Here is a 21,054-nt window from a genome sequence, read left to right as displayed (position 1 = left end):
CCAGTTTTTTTTTGTGGTGATATGGTTTCTCCTGTACATCCTTGGTTATAAGGCTTCTCTCCAGCTAGTCTTCAGTTGGTTATTCAAGGTGTTTTTCTATATTTTATTTGTAATTCTGGTTTGGTTGTAGGAGGAAGTGAGAGTAGCTTCCACTTACTTCATTGCCTTCTTGGATTCTACTAATCAGCAAGTCTAGTAGTCAGATGTGCGATAGGTTCTATGAAGTCCATGGCTTCTAAGAACACTGAAAGTGAAGAGACCATAAATAATGTGATAAGGAAGTAATTGAGGGTGAAATGAAATAAGGGTCCTGGTGTTCTCCAAGAACAGTGGAACTCCACAAAATGCCAAAAGATGACCCTACACACACAGGTCTGCTCAGGGTTCCATAAATCTATCTAGGTAAAGAGAGAAAGAATTTCAGATGCAGGAGGATATTATGGACTTCCCTTATTTCAGCTGAGATGATACCCCTCCAGGAGTTCTTTTGTTATAGAAAATATTATACAGATACAAGATAGCAAATATATAATTTGAAACCAAATAAATGTGACCATTTCAATTGCAGGAAAACCCCCGAAGCATACCGCACCAATACTCTGTTACTCAAAGTGTGATTTTCAGACCAGCCAGATGGGTATCACCTGGGAGCTTGTAAAAATCTAGATTATGGGACACCTCATAATTATTGAAGCAGATTATGCATTTTAACAAGTGTATCAGGCAATTCATAAGCATATTAAAGTTTGAGAAATGCTGCACTATACAGATATACCCTTTTACCTTGTTTACCGGATAGATAGTTGGGACTATCAGATAAAAGCTAAGAAAAATTTCAGTTTCAAAAGTTCAGAGTGAGGTCATCTGCATTTGCTTCTTTTTTTAAGCAACAGTTTATAATAGCTTAATTAAATATTTTCATAAGAAATAATTACTTAAGTTCCTAACCTACAGATAGAAAAATATAGAAAAGTTTTGCCTTGGCCAGGTGGCTCAGTCGGTTGGAGCGTTGTCCCATGCACCAAAAGGTTGTGGGTTTGATCCCCAGTTGGGCTGCATATGGTAGGCAATGGATCAATGTTTCTTTCATATCGATGTTTCTTTCTCTCCTTTTCCCTTTCTCTAAAATCAATAAACATATCTTTGGATAAGGATTAAGAAAATGTATTTAGAAACATGGAAAAGTTTTATATTTATTGAAAGTCTAGTTTCAAAATATTGATTATATTGATTAGAGGCCATATACAGTCAGAAAAAGACTCATATACCTAAAAAAAGAGAGACAGAGACAAAGGGAATGGGAATAAATATACTCAAACATATGATTAAAGATAGAAAATACTACCATGAATCAGAAATAAAAATAGAAATGGCAGGGAAAAGAGGGAGAAATAAAAAATAGCTGATTAAATTTAGGGAAGAAATGGAAAAAAAAAACCCAAATTATCTCAGAGATAAAAAATATAGGTACTCGCTCATTGGCACTGTCATGGCAGGCTTCCTAAAGAATGCTACTGACCTTGTGGGATGGGCTGTATGTGAGAGTCCACACAAGAGGCTAAGAATATCATATACGAAGATTCTTGATGTTCTTGAGCAAAACCCTAAAAATGCAGCATACAGAAAGTATACAGAACAGAAAACAAATAAGAAGCTGGATATGGTTAAAGCAAAGCCAAATATTAAAAAATTGGAAGACCAACTTCAGGGTAGCTAAATAGAAGAGGTGATTCTTCAGGCTAAACATAAACTAAGTCTGGTGAGGAAAATGATACAATGGAAACTATGGGAACCTTGAGTGGAAGAGCCTCCTGCCAACCAATGGGTAATATTATCATCATCAAATGACTTCAGTGTGTTTAAAGGAAACTAATATAATTAAATGTTCTCATATATATATATATATATATTTTAAAATCATGTTTATTCTATTACGGTTGTCTCAATTTCCCCCCTGCCCCCCTCCACCCATCCCTGTTCCCCTCTCCCACAGTCAATTTCCACTCTGTTGTCCATGTCTATGGGTCATTCATACATGTTCTTTGTCTAGTCCCTTCTCCTTCTTCCCACCATTGTCCTCCTTCCCCATCCCCTCTGGTCACTTAGTCTGCTTCATGTTTCCATGCCTGTGCTTTATTTTGTTCTTTAGTTTATTTTGTTGAATAGATTCCACTTATAGGTGAGATCATATGATATTTGTCTTTCACCGACTGGCTTATTTCACTTAGCATAATATTTACCAATTCCATCCATGTTGTCACATAAGGTAGGAGTCCCTTCTTTCTTTCTTTTTTTAATGCAGATTAATTTTATTTATTTATTTTTTTGAAATGTCAAGATCCATTATAAAATATTTAAAAATTTAAGTCCATTATAAAGTCTCAGTAATTAAAACAACATGACACCAGCACAGAAATAATCAGGTAGATCAATGAAATAAGATGAGCATTCTAGAAAGAAATGTATATATTCTGTCTAACAATGTAACATGATTAAATTGATATTTCAAATCAATGGGAAAATAAGGCTTATTCAACAAATAAGGTGCATGGACCATTATTACTTGAAATAAAACAAATATAGAGCCCTATTTCACACATTATACAAAAAATATTCAGGTGACTTAAAAATCAATATGTCAAACCTAAGAAGTTTTAGGAGAAAATACAAACTAATATTTTTCTCACCCCAAAGTAAAATATTCACCCCAGAAGCTATGAAGTAAAATATTGACAATCTGACTATATTAAACATTTAAGCCTGGATAGTAATATACATATAAAAAAAAGTTAAAGGACAAGTAATAGAAGAGGAAAGTATTTGCAACACTTCTAAAAAAAGTGTTAATAGTTTTTTTTGTTTGTTTATTTTTAGGGAAAAAAATAACAAACCTTTAATCAAAAAATGGATAAAGAATACCAAAAAGTCATTTAAAGCTTTTGAAAATAATAGAAATAGGCAATAAATATACAAAAACAAGTTTAGTTTCAACAAATAATGAAATAACAATTAAAATAACACATCATTGTCACAATCAGCTTAAAAAGTATTTTAAAAATTGGTAATATCAAGTATTGGTGACTGTGAAAGGATCCGGGTATTCATAGACTCTTTTTCTTCATCTTCTTAAAGCAGTCCCTTTCGCATATCTTGCAATGCTGGTTTGCTGGAGGTGTATTCTTTTAGCCTTCTTTTGTCTGGGAAACTCCTTATTTTGCCTTCCATTTTAATTGAGAACCTTCCTGGGTAGAGCAGTCTTGGTTGCAGGTCTTTGCTTTTCATGACTTGGAATACTTCTTGGCAGTCCCTTCTGGCTTGCAGTGTTTCTTGTAGAAGTCAGCTGCTAGTTGTATCATAGCTGCTACCTGTTTCTCCCTTGTTTCCTTTAGGATTCTCTCTTTGTCTTTGATAGTTGCCATTTTAATAATAATGTGTCTTGGAGTGGACGTCCTTGGGTCCCTCTTGAGTGGGGCCCTCTGTGCCTCCTGGATCCATGAGACCCTTTCTCTCCTCAAATTGGGGAAATTTTCCATCATTACTTTTTTGACGAGGTTCTCTATCCCTTGCTCCTCTTCTTCTCCTTCTGGGATCCCTATTATGCAGATATTATTGCATTTCAGGTTGTCCTGCATTTCCCTAAATGCCTCTTCATTCTTTCTGAGTCTTTTTTCCATTTCTTGTTCTTTCTGGGAGCTTTTCTCTACCTTATCCTCCATCTCACTGATTCAATCCTCGGCTTCATCCAGCCTGCTCTGGATTCCTTCTACTGTGTTCTTCAATTCAGAAATGGTATTCTTCATATCCTCTTGTGTCTTCTTGATAGTTTCTATGTCCTTTTCCAGGCTGATAGAGTTTGCTGTAAGATCCTGATAGTTTCTCTGCAGTTTCTCATAGTTATCTTGGAGCTGGCTGAGCTCATTGAGCTTCCTTAGAACCATTGTTTTGAATTCAATATCTGATAGTTCCCTTGCCTCTATTTCATTTAGCTCTCTCTGTGGAGAGTCCCCTTTTCCACTCAATTGGGAGGAACTTCTTTTTCTTCCCATTTTTGTGAGAGCCTATTAATTAATTAATTAATTAATTTTTGCTTTTGCTTCAACTGATCTGTCTAGATTTCCTGATATTGTGGATTAAACTTCTATGGTAGTAGGCAGGTCTTTTTATTTATTTGTTTGTTTGTTTGTTTGTTTATTTTTTCTTTTCTTTCTGGGCCTGCCTCTGATGATGTCAGTTGTTGACCCTATATGACTTCCAGTCGTTTGTTTGAGCCTTCCAGGAGTCTACTGTCTGCGTCTGACTCCTGCTTTGGGCAGCTGTGTGACCCCTTCTGCCAGGGATCCACTATTTCTGTGGATCACTCTGCACTCTCACGCAAGCTCCTTGAGCATGCTCCCTGGCCCGGCAGGATCCCCCACCCCGCCTGGGCTGGAGCACCCTTGCCCCAGCCCAGAGACGCTTATTTGTGACTTCATGCAGTAGTATGGCCCCCTGCCCGGCAGGCACCCCGGCACTGGTCAGTTTAGGGTGTTCTATTGTGTGCTTTCCCCACTTTGATTCTTTGGATGCGTTGTCTGCCCTCGCCAAATGGAGACTATGGAAATGGGAGGAAGTCAGCTCCAGGACTCTCCGGTTAATCCTGTCTCCAGTTTCTTCTCCAGGGTCTCTGGGCAGCTCTGTGACCCCTTCGGCCTGGGATCCACTATTTCTGCGGACCGCTCTGCACTCGTTGGCCCACGCAGGCTGGTTTACGCCTGCCCTCACAGATCTGTGCACTCCCTCACAGGCCTGGTGGGTACCAACCTACAGGAGCCTTCGCCAGCCCACATACGTCCACACACAGGCTCGCCAACCCTCGCCGGCCACTCTGCATGTGTGTGTGTGTGTGTGTGTCCGCCTGCATTGGGTGGTTTTGGGCTGTTTATTGTGTGCTTTTCAGTTTTTGGCTCTTTGGGGGTGTGACCTGTTCATGCACAATGGAGACTACGGAAAGGAGAAGGAGTTAGGATTCCCTGGTTCCCCCTTCCATTCTTTCCCCAATGCCTCTGTTTCCAGTCTCTCCTCAAGGGTCTCTGGGCAGTTCTACGACCCCTTCGGCCAGGGATCCACTATTTCTGCAGACCGTGTTGTATTCTCAGGCCGTCTGGCTCCTGCGCGCCTGCTTCTGCCTCTTTGGGGGCGCGCCCTGCCTATGCAAAATGGAGACTATGGAATGGAGAGGGAGTCGGGACTCCCCAGTTCCTCCTCCCGTTCTTTCCCCAACACCTCCGTCTCCAGTCTCTTCTCAAGGCTCTGTGCAGCTGTGTAACCCCTTTGGCCAGGGATCCTCTATTTCTCCCAGCCAGTCTGCACTTATCCCCCCAGCTCACACGCGCACAAGCTGTGTGCAGAGCGCACAAAAGGCAGGTTAACTGATTCCCTTATGCCTGAGCGAGATGGTAGCTGCAGAGTGGGAGGTGAGTTATCACCCGGGCTCCACCGGCGACCGTCTCAGTTCTCTTCACAAAGTTTTCCTCACCAATCTTTTCCCAGGCACCAGCCCACCCTGCTGCCGCCTCTACCCAGAGATCAAGGAGGGCGGCTGCCACTGCAAATTTTTGCATTGGCCCTTTAAATGTCTCTGTGCATTCCCAGCCGCCTGTCTCTGGCAGAGAGCGTCCCTAAGCTTTTCGGGGTTGCGTTTTGTCTGTATTTTCTTGGTTTTAGCTGCTGTAGTTTAGGGGTCCCTGTTTATGATTCAGACCCCGTTCTTCTCGGGTGGAGCTAATTGGTCGTTTCAATGTCCCTCTGGTGCTGGTGCCCGTGGGCACCCAGCCCACCCTCTTGAGCCTCCACCGCACTTCTCACCCGTTGGGATGTGCGAGAGTTGAATCCACTGTCTGCTGCTCCGAGGCTCCTCTCCCTCTATAGTTCCATTGTTTTCCAGGTGATTTCTCCACTATTTAATCATAATTCCAGTTTGGTCTTGGGAGGAGGTCAGCGTGACTCCCATTCACTCCTCCACCATCTTCCTCTCCCCTAAAATAATTAGATTTTAAAGATAAACATAAAATCCTCAAGACCTCCAGGCAAAAAATAAATAAATAATTTACAGTCAAAATAATTAAATTAACATCACACTTTTCAAAACCAAATACAAAACTAAAAATTAAAAATTAAAAACTAAAAATTCTTCACTCGGCAGCCCTTCTTGAGGAATTCACTACAGAATGAACTTCAACCAAGTAATGATTGGTAAATCTTCAGCAAAGAGATCAATGATGAGTGCATTAAAATATATAAATGTACATCTAAAACTAAATGTGGGATAAAGGTGGAAGACTCAGGTACAAACATTGTATACTCTGACAAAGCAAAAATTAAGCAACTAAAAAAATGGAGTACAATGAGGAATGAGAGAGAAAAACAAAAAAGTTCATGGCTATATAGACATTAAGTTGACATAAATGTATGCTTAAAATAGTATCAAACAGACAGTAAAAGATTAGAGAAGAAAACTGAGAACTAAAGGTATTTTTTAAAGTAACCTTTACCAAAAAATACAAACAAAAGTAACCACCAGAAAAAAAAATACAAACCTTCCTAGAGACAAATTATAAATAAATAAATAATCACATAGAATATTCATCTCATAAAGACACATAGCAAATGCATCAAAATATGCATAATCACAAAACATCATGACAATTGAGACCAAATATATTGCTCACATTAATAGATGTGAATGGACTTAACTCTCTTATTTAAGAAAAGAATTATCAATCTGACTCACAAAATAAGGCCCAAATATATGCTGTGTACAAGAGACAACCCTAAATTGATCCAGAGAGGCTAAAAAATAGAATGATGGGCTTCACTTCCAGGAATATGGAATAGACATACTTTTCCCCATTTCTCCTAACCCTGAATACAACTAAAAACCCTGCTCATTGTGTATAAATGAAATATAAGAGGTCCCTGATAGCTAGAAAGAAGCAGGCAGACTGGTTAGAGCACTCAGACCTAAGGAAAAAATGGTGATGCTTCTTGGCTTTTCTCTTTGGTTCATATGTCCCAGACTTGGAGCTGAAAAAATCAGAAAGATAGGAAAACCAAGGGGCACAGACAAAAGATACAAAGAAAAAAAAAAACCAACAAAAAACCTTCTGTCTTTAGCAAAAGGACCAGGAAAGAAGCAGTTTAACAAGATAGAAATATACGGACAATACCACTCTACTCCAGTTGACACAGAAGAAAACCATGGCTCACCTCCACCTGTGCCAGAAAAGGCAAGTGGGGAGCTTAGACTTCCACTCTCATGTGCTTTTCCACACAAAGACTATTAAAGAAACCAGGAGTAAATAGTCCATCATACATAATACAATTTACTCTTGGTGTTTCCTTTCTGTCAATACTGTTTTTTTGGGGGGGGGGCCCTCCAAAATTCTAGACCTTCACCTATTTTTCCTTCTGCCCACCTCATGAAGTTGGCTTTTGCACTAGATCTGTGGGATATGACGGATGCCCCTCAGTTAGGGAAGAGCAAGTTTTGGACCCTGCTTTTCAGACTCACCTTGATGGCGTCCACATTCCAAAATGACATGCAAAAATATATGAAGTCCCTAATTGGGCTTTAACTTTTTATTTACCTTCTGTTTTTAAAGTTGTTGAAACAATATCATTTTTATTAGACTGCTTGTTGAAAGGTAAAAAAAAACATGGAAAAGAAATAAAAGATAATACTCAACACATGTTAAAAACCACTACCACTAAATATTTGAGAGTAATTTGCTTATGTAAGGGGAAATGTTACCCAAGCTACTGCAAATAATTTAAAACAATATTGCATAAAAATATTACCAAAAATTGGGAATATGAGTAAAATACTTACTTTCTGATCATGTAAGATTTCTCAAAAAGATCCAGACATAGTGTAATGTCTGTTCAGGAAAGGTTGTATTAAAAGATATTTTTAAAGTTCTCAGGAAAAAAACCCAAAGTGATATTTTACATCTGATAAAATAAAATATATTCAGAATTTGAAAAACAACGTTACATATTTTTTTATCATCTGTTCAACTATGAGATTACTTTGAGATAAGAGCTTTATAAAAATAAAAACCCATTGCTTTACGATTTCTTGGATATGACATCAAAAGGATAGGCAACAAAAGAAAAAAATAGACAAATTGGACTTCTTTAAATTTAAAAATTTTGTGCATCAAAAGGCAATATTACACAGAGTAAAGAGACAGCCTACAGAATGGGAGAAAATATTTGCCAATAATTTACCTGACAAAAGATTAATATCCAGAATATAGAGAGAATTTCTAAAACTCAACAATCATTTTTAAAAGCCTGATTCAGAAACGGGCAAAGGACATGAATTGACACTGCCCCATAGAAGATATACAAACGGCCAATAGGCTCATGAAAAGATGCTCAACAGCACTAATCATTAGAAAAATACAAATCAAAACTATAACAAGATATCCTCTTGTATCCATTAGGATGGCTACTATTTAAAACGAAAACTGAAAATATATAGGTGAAGAGGTGTAGAAAATGGAAACCTGGATATTGTTGATGGGAGTGTACAGTGGCTGTAAATGGTATATCTGCTGTAGAAAACAGTATAGCATTTCCTCAGAAAATTAAAAATAGAATTATCCTATCAGGCAGCAATTCCACCTCAGGATATGCATACAAAAGAATTGAAAGCAAGACCTCAAAGATATTTTTATGCCCATTTTCACAGTAGCATTTTTCACAATAGCTAAAACATGGAAGCAACCCATGAGTCCAAGAGTGGAAAAATGGATCAGTAAAATGTGGCATACACATATGACGGAATATTATTCAGCCCTAAAAAGGAAGAGGAAATTCTGACATACTACAACATGGGTGAATCTTGTGGACATTAGGTTAAGTGAAATACACCAGTCACAAAATGCAACAAACTGTATAATTCCACTTAAACAATGTACTCAAAGTACTCAAAAATCGTAGAGACAGAAAGTATGAAGCACCTGTGGGGCATCTAATAAGCAGTCAGATGTCAGATTGTCAGAGTGGCATGATCTAGAAATAAACTTTAAATGCAATATGTTCCCAAATAATTAATTTACTCTTCAACTTCTTCTTATACCTATTTTCCCTATCTTAATTTTAGTATCTCATCCATTCCATTTTCTAATTTCAATACTCTTGTTTTTCTCTTTCACAAATTTTACTGATTCTACATCTAATTGTATTCCTACAATTAATTGGAGTGAAGAACTTTCCTTAATTCCAATTGTCACTCTGCTCTAATTATCTCTCCCTGGAATCCTGAAATGTTTCCTCAGGGGGCTTCATGTCATTCACCTTTCCTCCCTCCCTCTAACCCAGCAATTTTCAACCAGTGTGCCATGAGAATGTTTAAAGCATGCAAGACCTGACTGTAGCCAGGGACACTGACCTCTTTTCCCTTAGATAGTCAAATTAAAAAAATGACAACAGCCAACACAATAGTAGCCATTCAGTCTGAATGAATCAAAATTATACTTATTTTTTGTCAGATTGGCAAAAAAGGTATGTTTCGGTTTGCCACAGAAGTTTAGTAATTAGTTTTATGCGCCATGAGATGAATAAAGTAGAAAATCACTTGCTCTAACCTATCCTCCAAATTGCTCCCAGCGTTATCTTTTTAAAAATACTGTTCTGTTCTTTTTTTCTCACCTAGTTGGTGCCATCAATGACTTTTCTTCACTATTACGATAAAACTGTATTTTTCACATGATCCTGTTTACTTTCCCATACTTATCTCTTGCTTCCTTTCTGCTCCAGGACAGAAGACTTAAATTATCTTTGTTTCTCTTAACACAATGTTCAGTAAAATTGGGCACCTAAATGTTTTTCAAGGGAAAGGATAAAAAAAGCTAGTATTCCTCTTAACAAAAATATTATTTTGTGCTCCTTGCCCCTTTTGCACAAGCCCAGAAAACCTTCACATCCATACCACACTGCTGCTCTGCATGATCTGTTACCTTTACCTATTTGTGCCAGCTGATATTGTCACTTCTGCTGATGTCTTCATTCACATCTCTCTGCCAAATACAGCCAATCAAGTCCTCCCCTTTGACCAATATACAGGGTGGGGTAAAAGTAGGTTTAGAGTTGTGAGTACATAAAACACAGTTTATTCTTGTATTACTATTTATTAATTATATTATTTTCTATACAAACAACTTTCAATCTGCTTTTGCCCCACCCTGTAGTATTTTATCATGGTAAATGCTATACTACTCAGCAACAAGCAGTTATAATTAATTTGTTAACATATATTTTTAATAGGCTTGGGGATAGGAACTGCATTTCATTCAACTCTTGCATTACCAAAGCTTGGCACAGAAATTACTGTGTTGTAACATAAAAGGGGCAAAACAAATAACTTATTAATGAATAAAAGAACAAAAAGATGAATTAAAATATAAGATATTTGATAAGGGAGTTTTACGATATATGTCATTATATTATAACTATTACAATAAATGTTTTCAAATACTCTATTAACATAGGTATATTGTTGACTTAGTTTGCTACACTGTTAAGAAATAAAGAATAATTTCATGATTAATAAACTTCCCAGCCTAGGATTATTGAAAAATATTTAGAAAGCCTATCACAATGGAGAGAGTGAACCAACTGAAAGGAATAAAAACAAAGGAAAAAAGATATTTCTTTGACAAAAAAATGACAGTAACTTTACTCAAACAGGATTGAAACATTCAAATTCAAAAAATCTTGGTTATAATTTCTGTTTCTTGTTTTTCTAAATTTCAGCACTTCTCTTCTTGGAACAGAAATAGAAGTCTCAGTGTACAGTTTCATGGTCTAAATACCAAAATATTTTGATTACTTTCTAGACCAAACACATTTAGCTAAGCTTTAGATCAGTACACAACTGCTTGCCCAAAAGTAACTCTAGCTGCTCATCCACTACAAATCAGTGGGTAATAAGTACTTCGGACCTGGGTAAGCATAAGCTTTCTCTGAGGAATCCAAGACCTGATTTTAAGCAGAACACATTTCTTCAATAGTAAGCGAAAAGGCTCTTACAACAAAGGAGAGAGGGGTTTTTGTGGGGTTGAGAACAAAAGAAGATAATAGTGTCAGGCACATAGTAGATGGTAAATAAATATTTGTTAAATATATATGTTGATTATTTGTGGTTAAATAAAATAGAATAAATATGTACTATTTCTTATATACTATCCTTTAGGGAATGGAGAGAATTTGAGAAGCAGTTCTTACTCATCAGAGTGCCCTCTTTTTCCTCATAGAAATACTATGTATTACCTCTTCTGACAGATGAATGACATGAAATTATTCCTTTTTTATTGTTGTTCTGTTGTGGTTGTCCCAATTTCCCCCCCTTTGCCCTCCTCCACCCACCGTCCCACTCCCACAGTCAGTTCCCATGCTGTTGTCCATGTCTGTGCATCATTCATATATGTTCTTTGTCTAGTCACTTCCCATTTGTTCTACCATTATCTCCCTCACACTCTCCACTGGTCACTTTCAGTCTGTTCCATGTTTCCATGCCTGAGGTTCTACTTTGTTATTTTGTTCATTAGATTCCTCTTATAGGTGAGATCATATGGTTTTTGTCTTTCACAAGCTGACTTATTTCACTTAGCGTAATATTCTCCAGTTCCATCCATGCTGTCACAAAAGGTAGGAGTCCCTTTTTTCTTTCTGCTGCATAGTATTTTATTGTGTAAATGTACCACTGTTTTTTGATCCACTCATCTACGATGGGCACTTAGGCTATTTCCAGCACTTGGCGATTGTAAACAGTGCTGCTATGAACATAGGGGTGCATAAGTTCATTCGAATTGGTGATTCGGGATTCTTAGTGTATATTCTCAGCAGCAGAATCACTATGTCAGAAGGCAATTCCATTTTTAGTTTTTTGAGGAAATTCCTCACTGTTTTCCACAGTGGCTATACCAGTCTGCATCCCCACCAACTGTGCATTAGGGTTCCCTTCTTTCCACATCCTCACCGGCACTTGTTGTTGTTGATTTATTAATGCTGGCCATTCTGACAGGTGTGAGCTGATATCCATTGTGGTTTTAATTTGTATCTCTCTGATAGCTAGTGATGTTGAGCATCTCTTAATATGTCTATGGACCATCTGTCCTCCTTGGAGAAGTGTCTATTCAGGTCCTTTGTCCCTTTTTAAATTGAATTGTTTGTCTTCACACTGTTGAGTCATATGAGTTCTTTATATAGTTTGGAGATCAAACCCTTGTCTGATGTATCATTAGCGAATATGTTCTCCCATACAGTCAGTTCCCTGTTCATTTGGATGATGGTTTCTATAGCCATGCAGAAGTTTTTTAGTCTGATGTAGTCCCATTTGTTTATTTCTTCCTTTATATCCCTTGCCCTAGGAGATATATTGGCAAAAGTATTGCTATGTGGGATATCTGAAATTTTCCTGCCTATGTTTTCCTCTAGGACTTTTATGGTGTCACAACTTATAGTCGAGTCTTTTATCCATTTTGAGTTTATTGTAGTGTATGGTGTAAGTTGGTGGTCTAGTTTCATTTTTTGCATGTACCAATCCAATAATCCCAACACCATTTATTGAAGAAGCCATCTGTAGTCCATTATATGTCCAATGACCCCCTTGGTCAAATATTAATTGAACATAGAGACTTGAGTTTACTTCTGGGTTCCCTATTCTGTTCCATTGGTCTATGTCTTTGCTTTGCCAGCACCAGACCGTTTTGATTACAGTGGCCTTGTAGTATAGTTTGATATCAGGTATTGTGATCCCTCCTACTTTCTTCTTCTTCCTCAGAATTGCTGAGGCTATTCAGGGTTGTTTATGGTTCCATATAATTTTTTGAAATATTTGTTCTATGTCTGTGAAATATGTCATTGGTATTTTAATAGGGATTGTGTTGAATCTATAAATTGCTTTGGGTAGTATGGACATTTTAATGTTAATTCTTCCCATCCATGAACACAGTATATGCTTCCATTTATTGTGTCTTTCTTAATTTCTTTAGTGTTCTGTAGTTTTCTGAGTACAGGTCTTTTACATCCTTGGTGAAGTTTATTCCTGTGTACTTTATTTTTCTTGTTGCTATAGTAAATGAGATTTTTTTTTTACCTAATTTCTGTTTCTGATATTTCATTGTTGGTGTACAAAAATGCCTCTGATTTCTGAATATTGATTTTATATCCCACTATTTTGCCAAATTCACTTGTTGAGTAGTTTTTTGGTGAAGATTATATGGTGTTCTATGTACACTATCATGTCATCTGCAAATAATGACAGTTTACTTCCCCCCTTTCCCATTTGGATGCCTTTTGTTTCTTCTTCTTGTCTTATGGCTGTGACTAGAGCTTCCAGTACTATGTTGAAAAAGTGTGGTGACAGCATACACCCTTGTCTTGTTCCTGATCTTAAGGGGAAAGCTTTTAGTGTTTGCCCATTGAATATGATGTCTGCAGGTGTCTTGTATATGGCCTTTATTATGTTGAGTTATGCTCCCTCTATTCCTACTTTGCTGAGTGTTTTTATCATAAATGGATGCTGTGCTTTATCATCCATTTAGGTCCTCCTATGTTGGGTGCATGTATGTTTACAAGGGTTATATCTTCCTGTTGGACTATACCCTTAAGTATTTGGTAGTGACCATCTTTTTTCACTTTTTATGGCTTTTGTTTTGAAGTCTTGTTTGTCTTATATAAATATTGCAACCCCAGCTTTCTTTTTGTGACCATTTGCTTGGAATATTTTTTTTCTATCCATTCACTTCCCCCTTGCGTAGATCTTTTGTTCTGAAGTATGTCTCTTTTAGACAGCATATATGCTGGTCATATTTTCTTATCCATTCAGCGACCCCATGTCTTTTGATTGGAGCATTTAATCCATTTACATTTAAGGTTATTATTGACAGGTACTTATTTATTGCTATTTTTTCTGCACCTGTGTTTCTCTCTCTCATTTCTATAGCAGTCCCTTTAACATCTCTTACAGTGCTGGCTGGGTGGAGATGTACTCTTTTAGCGTTCTTTTGTCTTAGAAGTTCTTTACTTCACCTTTCATTTTAAATGAGAGCCTCGCTGGATAGAGTAGTTTTGGTTGCAGGTCTTTGCTTTTCATTACCTGGAGTATTTCATGCAAATCCTTTCTGGCTCATAGTGTTTCTGCTGAGTAATCAGCTGATAGCCTTATTGGATCTCCCTTGTATTTTACTAGCTGCCTTTAAGATTCTCTCTTTGTCTTTAAAATTTGCCATTTTAATTGTGATGGGTCTTGGAGTGGGCCTCTTTGCTTCATTTTGATTGGTACCTTCTATGTTTCCTGAACTTGTGTGACTTTTTCCCTCACCATATTAGGGACATTTTCTGTCATTATTTTTCAAACAGGTTTTCTATCCATTGTTCCTTTTCTTCTTCTGATATTCCTATGATGTGAATGTTGTTACATTGCATGTTGTCCTGACTCTCCCTTAAACTATCTTTATTCTTTTTGAGTCTGTTTTTGTTTTGTTGCTCTGGCTGGGTATTTCATTCTACCTTGTCTTCCAGGTTGTTGATTCAGTCCTCTGCTTCATCTAACCTGTTTTTAATTCCTTCTAGTGTATTTTCCATTTCAGATACTGTGTTCTTCATTTCTTCATGGTTCTAATTCATAGTTTCAATGTTTTTTTTCCATGCTGCTGTAGTTCCCACTAAGATCGACATATCTCCCTTAAAGTTCCTTGTAGTTCTCACTGAGTTCCTTGAGCATGCTTATAACCATTTTTTTTTTTAAATTCTGTATCTGATAGACTGCTTGTCTCAGTTTCTTTTAGCTCTTTTTCTGGGGATTCCTCCTTTCCTTTCACTTGGGGGTTATTTCTTTGTCTCCCCACTTTATATTAGTCTTTTTGTTTGTTTCTGCATCTCAGGTTGCTCTCGTTTGCCTGCCTGTCTTCGTGGGGTGGACTTCTGTGGTAGGGGTTCTGTGGGGACTCAGTGGTACAGTCTCTTTGATCTCCTGATCTGGATGCTCTAGGGTTTCCCTTTATTCAGTTTATTTGGGCTCTCTTGTTGTACTTGGGTTTTGATCTCTGATGGCTCATTCATTGATGGTTTCTCCCCCACTAGCTGGTTGACTGGGAGTCACAACCTCTGTCATGTCTTGTATGCTGTTGTACAGGTGCTGGTTTACAAAGCAATACTACCCAGAAAACCAAACCCATGCCAGGAAAAATCCCCCATCACATCAGCAATATCACAACAATTGAGCAAAGATTAATAAAGCTGGAGAGAGATCAAGAATACTATAAAGTAATAAATAGGGAATTTGAGATGACTGAAGGAGAGAAAAATGATTTGGAGTGGGAAGAGGGTGGAGAAATAATAAGAGTAGAGAATAGAAACAACATGAAGAAAGGGAATAAATAAAATTTAAAATGTAAGTAAAACAGGGAAAGTTGATGGCAAAAACGGAGTAAGGAAAGGGAAGAGTATAATATGAGGTTTGAAATAAAATTAAAAACTATTCAACCAAAGGGAACAAAATTGCAGAAAAACCACAACAGTGTCAATAACAATGACAGCTGAGCAAAGATTAATAAAAGATCAATAAATCTAAAGATTAATAAAGGTGGAAAGAGAATAAGAATATTATACAACAGAGAAGAAAGAATATGAGATTTCTACAGTAAAGAAAAATTATTTTGAGTAGAGGGAAAAGAAATAGTAAGAGTATGGAATAGGAACCAGGCTAAGAAAGAAAAAATAAATAAAATTCCAAACTGAAATAAGCAAGGGAAGAAGGAAGGCAAAATAGAGTAAGACTGGGGGGGAGTCACCTATGAATAGGAATACAGTTGAAGATAATCACAATAACCATAATATATTCACTGCAAACAAGACAAAATTTATAAAGGTGGAAAAAAAATAAGAATATTAGGTGTATGAAAGGGAAAAAGAATGTGAGTTGACTAAAGGAAGGAGAATGATTTGAGAGGCTAGAAGGAAGAGAAATAGTAAGAGTAAGGAATAAGAACAAGGCATAGCATGGGGGAAATAAAATTTACAACAGATATAAGAAAGGGCAGGAGGAAGGCAAAATGGACTAAGACAAGGGAAGGGTACAATGTGAGATTTGAAATAAAAATAAAATAGCATAATATAAAAATAAAAAATAAACATAAAATACAAAAAATAGTGAATTTTTTGGAATACAATTGAAGCAAAAGAAGAAATATTAAAAGGCTGTGCAAAAGAAAAAAAATAATGCAAATCCTGAAGAAAAATGAGGTGGAATTTGTCTCTGCAGAGTTTGGTATTTGTCTTTTGTCTTCTCTTTCTGAATCTGCTTCTGGCTTTTTATCAGCTCAAGGTACCTGAGTCATACAATGTCTGGCAGCACCACCTGTATTACCTTCACCTGCATCTAGAGGGAGCTTCTGATGCTATTGGAAGGGTGGGGCCCCTGGGTCTCCCCTGGGAGGCACTGTTTAGTCTTTTGGGAAAATTGTGGGTGTGTTCCCCCTGCTCCTGCACCAACTGTCTTGGTCTGTCCCAGCTTATTTCCAATAATGTATAGTTTTTGATGAATTAGCTGTCTATTCCAAGGGAAGGCCAATCTGTGTAAGAGGATCAGCTCTTTCCTGTTTGATGCTAATGGCAGCTGCATCTGGGAGCTGAAGCGGGGCTAGGCCCTAATTTTCCCTTGCTGCACCACTTCTGATCTTGCTTTGCTGCCCTCCTTGGAAGAGGGCCCTACGAATCAGTGTATTTTGCCTCCCTGAGAAAAGTTCAAAATGGGCCCTTTAAGCATTTCTCTTTCTGTCTTTCTCTTGCAGATATACACTCCACAGGCGGTTCTTGAGCCTCTCTTGCCTGTTTTTCTATCCTGCAGGAGGTGGGGGGATGGGCGTGTCCTTCCTTTCCCTGAGGTTTGATCTCTGCTGGGGAAGGTGGCTCTGTCTGGCTGTAAGTAATCTCAGGTGCTTCACTCCCACCAGTCCAGTTCCCAGCCCACTGCCCTCGCAGCAGACACAGTCCCAAACTCTCCACGCTGCACAGCCTCTGGCCTGCCAGTCCCGCGGGGCTGATGTTGAGAAATCCCCTTTCTGTGTACCTTTCTGATCTCTCTGCCCAGCTGCACTCAGTGGAAGTAAACCACACTCCCAACCTTTCCCCTTGCTGGCAGGGCAGCTGCGCAAGGGGTGCCTGCCCAGCACACCCCAGCTTCCCTTTTAAAAAGTCTCTCCTGACTGGCTTACTTCACTTAGCACAATGTTCTTTAAATGGGAATTTTGAGTATCTAAGAGAGAGAATGCCGTTTTCAATGTTTAAGTACAAAAATATTTTATCGATTTTCCATCAAATGTTTTCATTAGGGTCAAGGGAAGCTTAGATTTTTAACCTGGTCTTTTCTAAAAAGTGATGGGAAAAAAATCTTTAAAGCAAGATTACTAAGAATTTTGCAAAAGTCTTTCTCCACCAACTTTTAAAGAATTCCCAAGTGATATTTCTATTCTGATAAAATGTGATACTTTTTCAGGGGTGGAGCATGGGAAAAAGGAAGTGACGGGGTGGGCAAAACTAATGAAAACAAATCAGATAAATCTGTGCTTAGCCCTTCTCTAAGTTGTCAGGCTGAGATGAGAGAGCCAACAGAGTTCCCAAAACCCAGTGTCTGTTTCAATCCTTAATATACCACCTGTGTCCTAAAGAAGAGAAAGAAAAGGATAACTACTTATGAAGAAATAGAAAAATGTGTAATTGACAATTTTTCCCCAAAGTAATGGTTCTTGTGAAGTCAGCAAAAAGGTGTTTTTTTTCCCTCTCCACTCCTCTCTCTAAGGCCCGTTAAAAAGGGGAGGAAAAATCGGGGAAGAAACATCATCTTCAATAAATCAAGGATATGACCATGTTTTCAGTGTGTGGCTTAGGACACAAATAGTGAAGGATATAGTGAATACCAAATAGTGAAGGATAATGGGGAAAAAAGTGTGCTACATCAGACTTGGAGCAGGATATAGTTTACTGCCAAAATAAGTGTCATGGCCCAATAAGATATATCCAAAAATTCTGTCATAGAAAAATGTGATAAAGCATGGTCAGGCCATGGGGACAAAAAGCATTACAGGTTGTCACTGCAGAACATAGAGCAAAGCTGACAGATAAACCATGCTGACACACCATTTTGGTACTATTCCGGTGGGCCTCCCAGCTGAGGAAGAGGGCAGAGGCAGAGGAGGGTGGAATGGAGCGGGAGCAAGAGAACATATGGAGCCCATGCAACTTAGATAAGTTTGGTTGTCAGGACACCAACCTCTTCAATTGGGAGCTGGACCCTCAACATAAAGGGAGTAAAATATTTGATGAGGGGTGTTTGCAACTACAAATCTAACTAAAAGGGATGTTTTATAATTTTTTTGTAAATGCATTGAAAGATTTAGTTTTAGAATGAACTATTCCACAGGACAACAGGCCTTCCTGGGAGTGGCCCCCGGAGAGTGCTGCATTCCAAGGCTGAGAGGGTATTTTTCTGACATAAGACTGTTTTGGGTAATAGGGAAGAATAAGGTATAAAAAGGGCCTGTCCCAGGCCTGTCCAGGTTTAGTGCTGAGAGTCCTGCACCCTGAGAAACCCCTCAGTCCTGAGCAAATTAGGATGACTGATTAGCCTAGGAAGCAAGCACCACTCCCAGACTCCTTAGTGAAGGGGATCCTAAAGGTAGTGTCCTGATTTGGGTTGGGAAATTGCATTAGGGAAGAGGAATTAATCAGGAGAATATGGGTTACAAAGAAATGGGACTCAAGTAAATGACCAAAAACATCAAGGTTGTAAAATCTGTCACCACATGGAGCCTTTTAATTTACCCACAGATAGGTTGGTGGGGCCCAGAGAAGCCTCGTGCTTGTAGTAAAATGGTTAGATGATTTTTAAGCAGTTTTTAAATATGATCCTGTTGCTGAAAAGAGTAACAAAGACATAAGGAACCAAAGAAGGCCGCAGTTGTCAGATTGGATTCCAAAAACTGGCTGACACGTTCCTGTGTGACGGCAGAGGAGATTTTGGCTGTGAAAGCAGTGAGTTCTATTAAAACGTTCAAAAATATTTTGCTTGGTGTGATTAATTTTATTGTTCGATTAGCTGCCTCTCTAGGACTTCCCTCTGGAGAAGTATTAGTCACCATTACATAAAGCCCTCCTGTCCCTCCCGTGTAGCCCCCTCCCTGTAGCCGCAGTGTGGGGCAGCTCACATGACTGACAGCCCACGCTGGCACCCGTGCACTACCAAGAGTTCAGCCAAAAGTGAAAACCACAAATTTGTGATAACACCAATTAAGCCCATGTCAGCACTTGGCAATCCAAGAAGAAAGGATTGTTCCATGCGCCCTGGGTCGAGCATCAGCAGTGGTGGTGTGAAGGGCTTGATAAATTAGTGGGAAGGAGGTAAAGATGGGTCCACAGGGTCCAGACTGGAGAGGGAAGGCCATGAAGGAGCTGAGAAAATGCGAGTGTAACAGTCAAGGCCACAAGGAGATGGAAGAGCAAGTAAGTGCATCAAAAGTGATCAAAGGATGGTATGTCAAAGTTCAAAGTTTCAGAGCTAAAAAAAAAATTACAATTAATTGAAGTTTCCAAATATTGGCAGGAAAATGAGTTGCTAAAATTGAGTGAAGAACACTGTCATTGAAGTAGATGACTGAAGGAATTCCTAAGCAGTTAATGGGGTCACTGAGTTTCCCCCAGAATTATGTCAAAAGGCACAGTGAGTCATGAAGAACTACATGGGATTTGGAGAACTGCCAAGCGAGTCATATATATTCACTGTGGTTCACATCTCTTCTCAGGGGAACCATTAGTTTTGGGTTAGAGGGAAAAAAGACAGATACTTGGAACCTAAATCTGAGGGCTATTGTGACCTACATATTACAATATGCAGTACTCAGAAAACTGTATCAAATATCATAAACACTGAAATAATTATTGCAACTCAATGTGCAAGATTCCCTGGCTTTGGTGTGATCGAGCAAATGCCTTGGGCACAGGACAGCCAAAGAATCACTTAACTGCTGAAATGTCAACAAACCTGGTTTTGAAGTAAAGCCATTCACTTCGGCCCCAAGATACAAGGAAGTTTATGGGGAAAAAATGACCAAATGATCGCCATACGAGAAGCGGGGAAGCAAAAAGCAGCAGTATCATCATTTGTCTGTGTGTGTGTACAAATGTGTGAGTGTGTGGTATTAATGTTGTGCTACAGTTGTCCACACAAGTTGGGAGTGGGATGAGGAGCAAATATATTTTATTTAGATTTGACTCTTTCAACTTTCAGCCTGGTCATGACTGGATGTCCATGTAGCTGATTCTTCTCAAGTTTTATTCCACTTACCTTACTCATATCTTCCATTATGCTTTCAGTGTAAATATTAACCAAAGACTGAAGACATTATAAGGAAAGTTTTTCCAGACACTGAGGATCTGGAAAATAGCTGTAACTATTTTCGAGAAGGCTGTCTTAATCAGAATAGCAAATGTATATTCTTTGTGCCAACCTCTGTTCCTAGTACCTCCTATTCATCAATTTATCTAATACAGTGAATTTATGATATTATCATTACACTCATTATAATGATTTGGAGACCAGGCATGGAGATGTTAAGTAATTTGCTCAAGATGGAGCCTTGATTTGAACCTGGGCAGTTGGGCTCCAGGGTCCCACTAACCAGTGGTTTCAAAGGTAATCCCCAAACCAGCAGAGCAGCAGCAGCAGCAGCAGTACCTGGGAGTTTGTGAGAAATTCAAATTCCTGGATACCACATTAGATCTATTGAATTAGGAACTTTGGAGGTCAGGCCTAAGAATTATTGTTTTATTGCGCTCTCCAGGGGATTCCAATGCAGGCTTAATTTGAGAACCACAGCCTATACAGCACTGCTCTGATGCAACCACATGGTAACATATACTGAAACATAGCTAGCAAAGGTAATGCTGATGGTTTTTCCATCCATATGGGGGTCAGAATAACTGTTGTTGCAGAATTTCTAGATTATATTT

General features: G+C 38.4%; 1 pseudogene; it reads left to right on the top strand.

Annotated features, from left to right (window-relative positions):
* The first annotated feature begins 1,489 nt into the window (after positions 1-1,489).
* Positions 1,490-19,436, top strand: LOC129079823 (NADH dehydrogenase [ubiquinone] 1 alpha subcomplex subunit 5-like; annotated as a pseudogene).
* Positions 19,437-21,054: the final 1,618 nt, after the last annotated feature.

Source organism: Pteronotus mesoamericanus, unplaced genomic scaffold (genome assembly GCF_021234165.1).
Source record: "Pteronotus mesoamericanus isolate MK-2021 breed Mesoamerican mustached bat unplaced genomic scaffold, CSHL_Meso_final contig_82, whole genome shotgun sequence".
In the NCBI taxonomy this organism is placed as follows: Eukaryota; Metazoa; Chordata; class Mammalia; order Chiroptera; family Mormoopidae; genus Pteronotus; species Pteronotus mesoamericanus.
This window is presented reverse-complemented; position numbering and strand designations above follow the sequence as displayed.